Raw genomic sequence first — 6,661 nt, forward strand, 5'->3', positions numbered from 1 at the left:
GCTCAATGAGCCACCAGCATCCTGAGGAATCAGGTCATGCCTCAGTGGAGTGTGATATTTGAGCTTCAGGTATTCCGCGGTTTACATACAGCTCGTCCCCACCGAATCTCATGTTGATATGCGGTCCCCATGTGCTGGTGGGGAAGGTGGGACTGGGTGGGAGGTGTTTGGGTCATTGGGGGGGGGGTTCTTTCGTGAATGGCTTGGTATGGGTCTCATGGTAGTGAGTTCTGGTCTCCTTAGACTGGATTACTTCTCATGAGAATAAACTGATTCCCCTGAGAGTGGGCTATTATAAAGCGAGGACCCCCCTCGGATTTTGTCCTTTCTTTGTTGTCCTTCATCCATGTTATGACCCAGCACAAAAGTCCCCACCAGAAGCTGAGCAGATGTTGGCACCATGTCCCATCAACTTCCCACTTTGTGGAACCATGAGCTACAGAAAGCTCTCTTCTTTATAAATTACTCAGTCTCGGCTGGGCACGGTGGCTTATGCCTGTAATTCCAGCACTTTGGGAGGCTGAGGCGGGCGGATCACTAGGTCAGGCAATTGAGACCATCCTGGCTAACACAGTGAAACCCTGTCTCTACTAAAAATACAAAAAAATTAGCCGGGTGTGGTGGCGGGTGCCTGTAGTCCCAGCTACTCAGGAGGCTGAGGCAGGAGAATGTCGTGAACCTGGGAGGCAGAGCTTGCAGTGAGCCGGGATCGCACCACTGCACTCCAGCCTAGGCGACAGAGGGAGACTCAGTCTCAAATAAATAAATAAATAAATAAATTCCTCAGTCTCAGGTATTCTGTTGTAAGACAGAGACTTATAAGAGGAAATAAGACAGGGTCAAATGTGTTTCACACCCTTAGAATCACTTCAGTTGAATAAAAAAATGTATTGGGAGTGTGTGTATTCATTAGTTTACATTATCTGAAAAAATTAGCATATTGTTCATTTCCATTGGCAAATGCATGGATATGTAACTGTGTTCAATACAAAATACACTGAAGAACTGTAAGCTACAAGTGGAAGCTATCACAGCAAAAGTGAACTTTCTGGTTATTTAACTTTTATATTTAGTACAAAAATATATAGCTTAAATATTTAAAAGGCTTATTTAATTTTTCAAACCAAAGCTGCTTACGTCTTAAGAGCATGAATCATTCTCAAACATGAATTACAAATAAACAGAGATGCCTGTTTATTCAAAATTCAAATTGGGAAGATCAAAAAATAGACATAAAAACAGATTCTACAAAATTTCATTTAGTTACCACTTAATGTCCAGAATGTGCTATTAAAATGAAAATTCTCATGGTTTGTCATAGAATTAGATGATACCAGATTAACATGAAAAAATCATGAAATATTGAAGGGCCCTAGGAAATACTAAGAAGTTAAATTCAGTAGCCTGTTAATGCTAAATATGCTTAAGTAGAAATTCCCTGAAAACTTATTACTTCAATATTTTATAAACAGTAACTGAATAAACAAAAACATTTACTTCCCCCCTACCTGTTTCATCTGCAGTCTCAGGTGAAGGCTGCCCAAACCCTGCAGTCATTCAGGTCAAAATTGCGCATTCAATTTCCTTCCTACTTCCACTCCCCACAGCCATAGGTAAATCCTATAAGCTTTATCTTCAAATTATGATGGGAGCCTGGGCAACATAGTGAGACCCCTGTCTTTACAAAAAAAATTGCTAAAAAAATTAGGCAGGTGTAGGAGGGCACCCCTGTCGTCCCAGCTACTTGGGAGGCTGAGGTGGAAGCATCTCTTGAGCCCAGGATTTTGAGGCTGCAGTGAGCCATGATCACTCCACTGCTCTCCAGCCGGGGCAACATAGTGAGACCCTGTCTCTTAAATATATGTATGACCAGAGTCTGGCCTGCCCACCACCCATTAGGCTGTCCGATCATGCCATTCCTCCATGCAATTCTCCAATGGCTCCCTCCCACAAGTCCTTATGATGGCTTGCAAGACCTTAACAAACCTTGTCATCTTTCCACTCAAGCCTCCTGATACTGCTATCCTCACTCACACTGTTCTAGGCATACTGGTCCATTTGCTGTTTTCTTTTCTTTTGTTTTGTTTGTTTGTTTTTTGTCTCCTTAGGCCCATTCAGCCTTGGCACGGGGGCAAATTCTGTCTGGTGTGTTCTCTCAGGGACCTGCTAACTCCTTTACCACCTTCAAGTCTGTTCAAATGCCACCTTTGCAATAAAGATTACCCCAACCATCCTACTTAAAATTACAATCTTCCCACTTCCCAAGCTCCCCACTCGATAATCTTTATTCAATATATTTTCCAAAGCAGGAATTACCTTGCAGTACTGTGTAATTTGCACACCTATCATTTTATTGTCTCTTTCCCCCTGTTAGAATGTCATCCTCACAAAGGTTAGGTTTGGGTCTCTTTTCTTCCCTGACTTATCTCTGAAACAACTCTTGGCACATAGGAAGTAGTCATTTAATATTTGTTGAGCCTAAATAACATTGTTGTCTTGCTATCACTACTCCTTTTCCCTCCAATTTCCCCTTGAATCCACTCCAATGATGGCATCACTCTGGGTTCTCCTAGCTTACTGGTCACATCTTCTAGGACTTCTTTGCCAATTCTTTTTCCTCTTTCAGCATAGAAATGGACCATTGGAACGCCACAAGAACCACTCCTTGATGCCTTCCCATTCTATCCTCCTCACTTCCTAGGGGACCACATCCAGTCCCAAGGCTAAAATCACCAACACTATGCTGTTAGCATCAGATTTACACTTCTAGCTAAGAGCTGAGAACTTTCTTCTCAAGCCAGAATTGTACTGAGCTCCCCACTTGACACTTTCACTTGGATATTATCAACTAGGCATCTCAATCTTAGTATGCCCCAAGCTGAACCCCTACCTCTCTCTCAAGATATGCTCCTTGTGTATTCTCCTTCATCTTAGTTAATGACAACTCGTACTTCCAGTTGCCCAGGCCAAAAACCTGGAAATATCCCTAATTCCTCACTTTTTTTCATGTCTCAAGTAGCATCCAAATATGCCCAGCCTCTGACCATCCCCAGCCATATCACTTTGAATCAAGTGTTAATCTTCTCTAGCCTGAATTATTGCCTTCTAATTGGTTCCAAATGATTCTCTAGCTTGCACCAAGGTGGCCCTCCTGAAACATACGTTGGCTCATCTGGTCTCTGCTCAAAACCCTCCAATGTCTTCCAGTCTCAATTCATGTTACATTCAAAGTGTCTACCATCATCCATGAGGCCCACGTGATTCGGCTCCCCCCATGTCTTCAGTTTTCCCAGGCTGTCTCTCCTCTCCTCTTTCCAGCGACACTGAGCTCCTGGCTGTTCCACAGGCATGGGGGGCACGTTCCCACCTCAGGGCTTTTGCACTCTGTTCTCTCCACCTAGAATGCTTTTCCCCCAGAGATCCCCAGCTCTCACTCTCTCACTTCCTTTAAGTCTCTGCTCAAATATTACCTTACCCAAGAAGCCCTCTCTGACAGCTGAGAATAAAAGCAACACCCTCAGCACTCTCCACCCGTTCACTGTTCTGTCGTTTTTATCATTCCTATACCACTTGACTTTGTTATATTTATTTATTTGTTTACATCTATCAGTAGACAATGTGACCTCCTTGAAAGCTAAGGATTTTTCTGTTGTATTCACAGAAAAGTGCCTGGTTTAAGCAAAATAGTTTTTAATAAATGAACACTATCTTTCTGAAAACACTTACTAAAAGAAAATGTATTCCCTTCCTGGGGTAATAAATACTTCAACAAAATTAGCACATAATTCCTACCTCATATCTTACACAGAAATTCACCCAAAATGTATCGAAGGCCTAAATGAAAGAGTTAAAACTATAAAGCTGTTAGATGAAAACACAGGAGCAAATCTTTGTGACCTCTGATTGGGCAGTGGTTTCTAAGATATGGTACCAAAAGCACAAACAATAGATATGGTACGAAAAGCACAAAGAAAAATAGATCAAATTTACCTGATAAAAATTTAAAACTTTTATGTTTCGAAGGACATCTTCAAGAAAGCAAAGAGACAACAGAATAAATGGGAGAAAATATTCGCCTATCATGTATCTGATAAGAGATGTATCTAGACTATAGAGAGAGTGTGAAGAATTGTTACAATTCTACAACAAAAAGGTTAGTAACCCAATTTAAAAATAAGCTAAGGATCTGAATAAACATTTCTCCAAAGAAGATATATAAGTGGCCAATAAGCACATGAAAAGATGCTCAGCATCGTTAGTCATTAGGGAAATGCAAGTCAAAACCACAATGAGACACCATTTCACAACCACTAGAAATAGCTATAATAAAAAAGACAGATAATAACAAATGCTGGAGGATGTGGAGAAATTGAAGCCTTCATAAACTGCTGGTAGAGATGTAAAATGATGCAGCACCTTTGGAAAATAGTTTGGCAGTTCCCCAACACATTAAACAAATAATCCAGCAATTCTACTCCTAGGTGTCTATTCAAAAGAAATGAAAACATATGTCCACACAAACACTTGTTCAGGAACGTTCACAGCCGCTTTATTCTTAATAGCAAAAAAAGTTGAAACAATGCAAACGCTCTTCAATGGATGAATGGATAAATAAAATCCACTGAACGGATTGTTATTCAGCAATAAAAAAGAAGTATTGACACATGCTACAGTGTGTATAAATCTTTAAAACATTATGCTGTGTGAAAGAAACTGGTTTTGAAAGACCAGATATTATATGGTTCCATTTTTATGAAATGTCCATAATAGGTAAATCTATAGAGACAGAAAATGGATTAGTGACTGCCTAGGGCTGTTGAGTCAGGGAGACTGGAGATGATGGCTAAAGAGTACAGAGCTTGCTTTGGGGGCTATGAAAATGTTCTGAAATTGTGGTGATGGTTGCATAACTCTGTGAATGTACTAAATATCTATTTATGAGTTTCCTTGCTTATTGCATTTCTCAGAATGTGAGCCTCATGAGAGTAAGCACTTTTCCTCTTCACTGCTGCTCCCAGAGAGCCTACAATAGTGCCTGGCACATAGTAGGCACTCAATAAACATGTATTAAATACATCCTAGGGGACAGCATTGTTACAAAGACTAGAAATCAACGATGTCCGCGGAGCATGTAACAGGCACCTGGAATATGAACCCACAGTAAAAGCAAAATTTGAATACTTCTTGAACAGAATAAATATCTTAGATTGAATCATTTTATTCATTGGCAAAAACAGTTTTTATAAAGGGATTTCCTTGATAACTGAGAGTTTGCTGCATTATTAAATGTTTTAATGAAGTGTCCTCTCATAGAAATTGTTTTATCTAAACACACTGGAGCCTCATCTTAATTTTAACTTTGCTAATTAAGTTATACAAAAAGATTTGCAGAAGGGATTTCAACGAAGACCAACAGCAGTTCCTGCTTGGTACACAATATACATTTGATTCTTCTTACACTTTTTAATGATTTTGTAGATAACCAGCCAAATCATGCTGATTATATAATCCAGTGCTAATAATTATCTTCATGGAATTTATAGTCAATTTTCTAAGGAATCCAACTATCAGAGAAACATCTGTTTGTCCCTCTTCTGTGATTTGTTTCTTGCTTTTAATTTCACTACTGAAACCAAAATACCATTTAAACTACTTTTTATTCAAAATTCCACATTGCTCATGCAATGGGAAATTGGGCTGTCTCACCTAATATAATGCTACAAAGCTATTTATAGCTGCTGCAGTATCTGAAAGACATAAAAATGGTTATTCCCGGGAGTCTGCCTTGAAAAAACAAACACTAAGATAGCTGATAAAGTTTGGGAATTGACCACAAGGTCAAAATACAAATATATTTACCACCTAAAGTATCCCACACAATCCTTTATTGAGTTCAGAATTTTTTTAGTGAATTTCTCAGTAATCCCCAAACTCAAGTCATTTGAATCACATTTCCTTATTTTACAGCAAGTATTTGCACTGCTCCATTTTGTTCCAGGCAAAAGTAAATTTTTTCCCCTTCCTCTGTAAAAGGGCTCTTCAAAAAAATATGTAGACTTATCACACAAAAGAGAATCAACAATAAACTCCATGTAATTACTGTTAACCAAATAGGTCATTAATTGTTGGAAGTAATGTATGTTTTAAAAACCTATCTTTACGTTTAAAAAATATTTTGCAAGTGTGACCAGGCTTTTTGAAAGGTACTTATTTTTCTATATTAAATGTACAATAATTGAGAGCGACATAATCAAAAACATCTTCACGGCTTGTAATAAAAAACTGAATATTTCCAATAAAATGGCTGTGTCGAAAGCTAGTTACGTTTTGGTTTTCTGCTCTCTTGCTAGGGTTGTCATGCTAAAGGAAATAGATTTACCTGGGCTTTGGGAAGTGGTGGTCTGGCCAGTGGCTCCGGTGGTGGCTGCAGTTGCATGAATGGTGTTTACACTGTAGTGATGGTGTCTGCATCACCTCCAGCAGACAAGCTCTACCCCCACCCAGATTCATCAACAACGGCTGTGGTTCTTCTGGAAGGATCTAGAGAGCAAAAAAGGGAAGAGAAGGAAGCTCAAAACAGAAAAGAATATTAATCCACATCAAAAGATTTAAAATAATAATGTAAAAACCAGTGTGGGAATCCAAAGTCCTACTCAGACTT

Source organism: Pongo abelii, chromosome 12 (assembly GCF_028885655.2).
Source record: "Pongo abelii isolate AG06213 chromosome 12, NHGRI_mPonAbe1-v2.0_pri, whole genome shotgun sequence".
NCBI classification, from domain to species: domain Eukaryota; kingdom Metazoa; phylum Chordata; class Mammalia; order Primates; family Hominidae; genus Pongo; species Pongo abelii.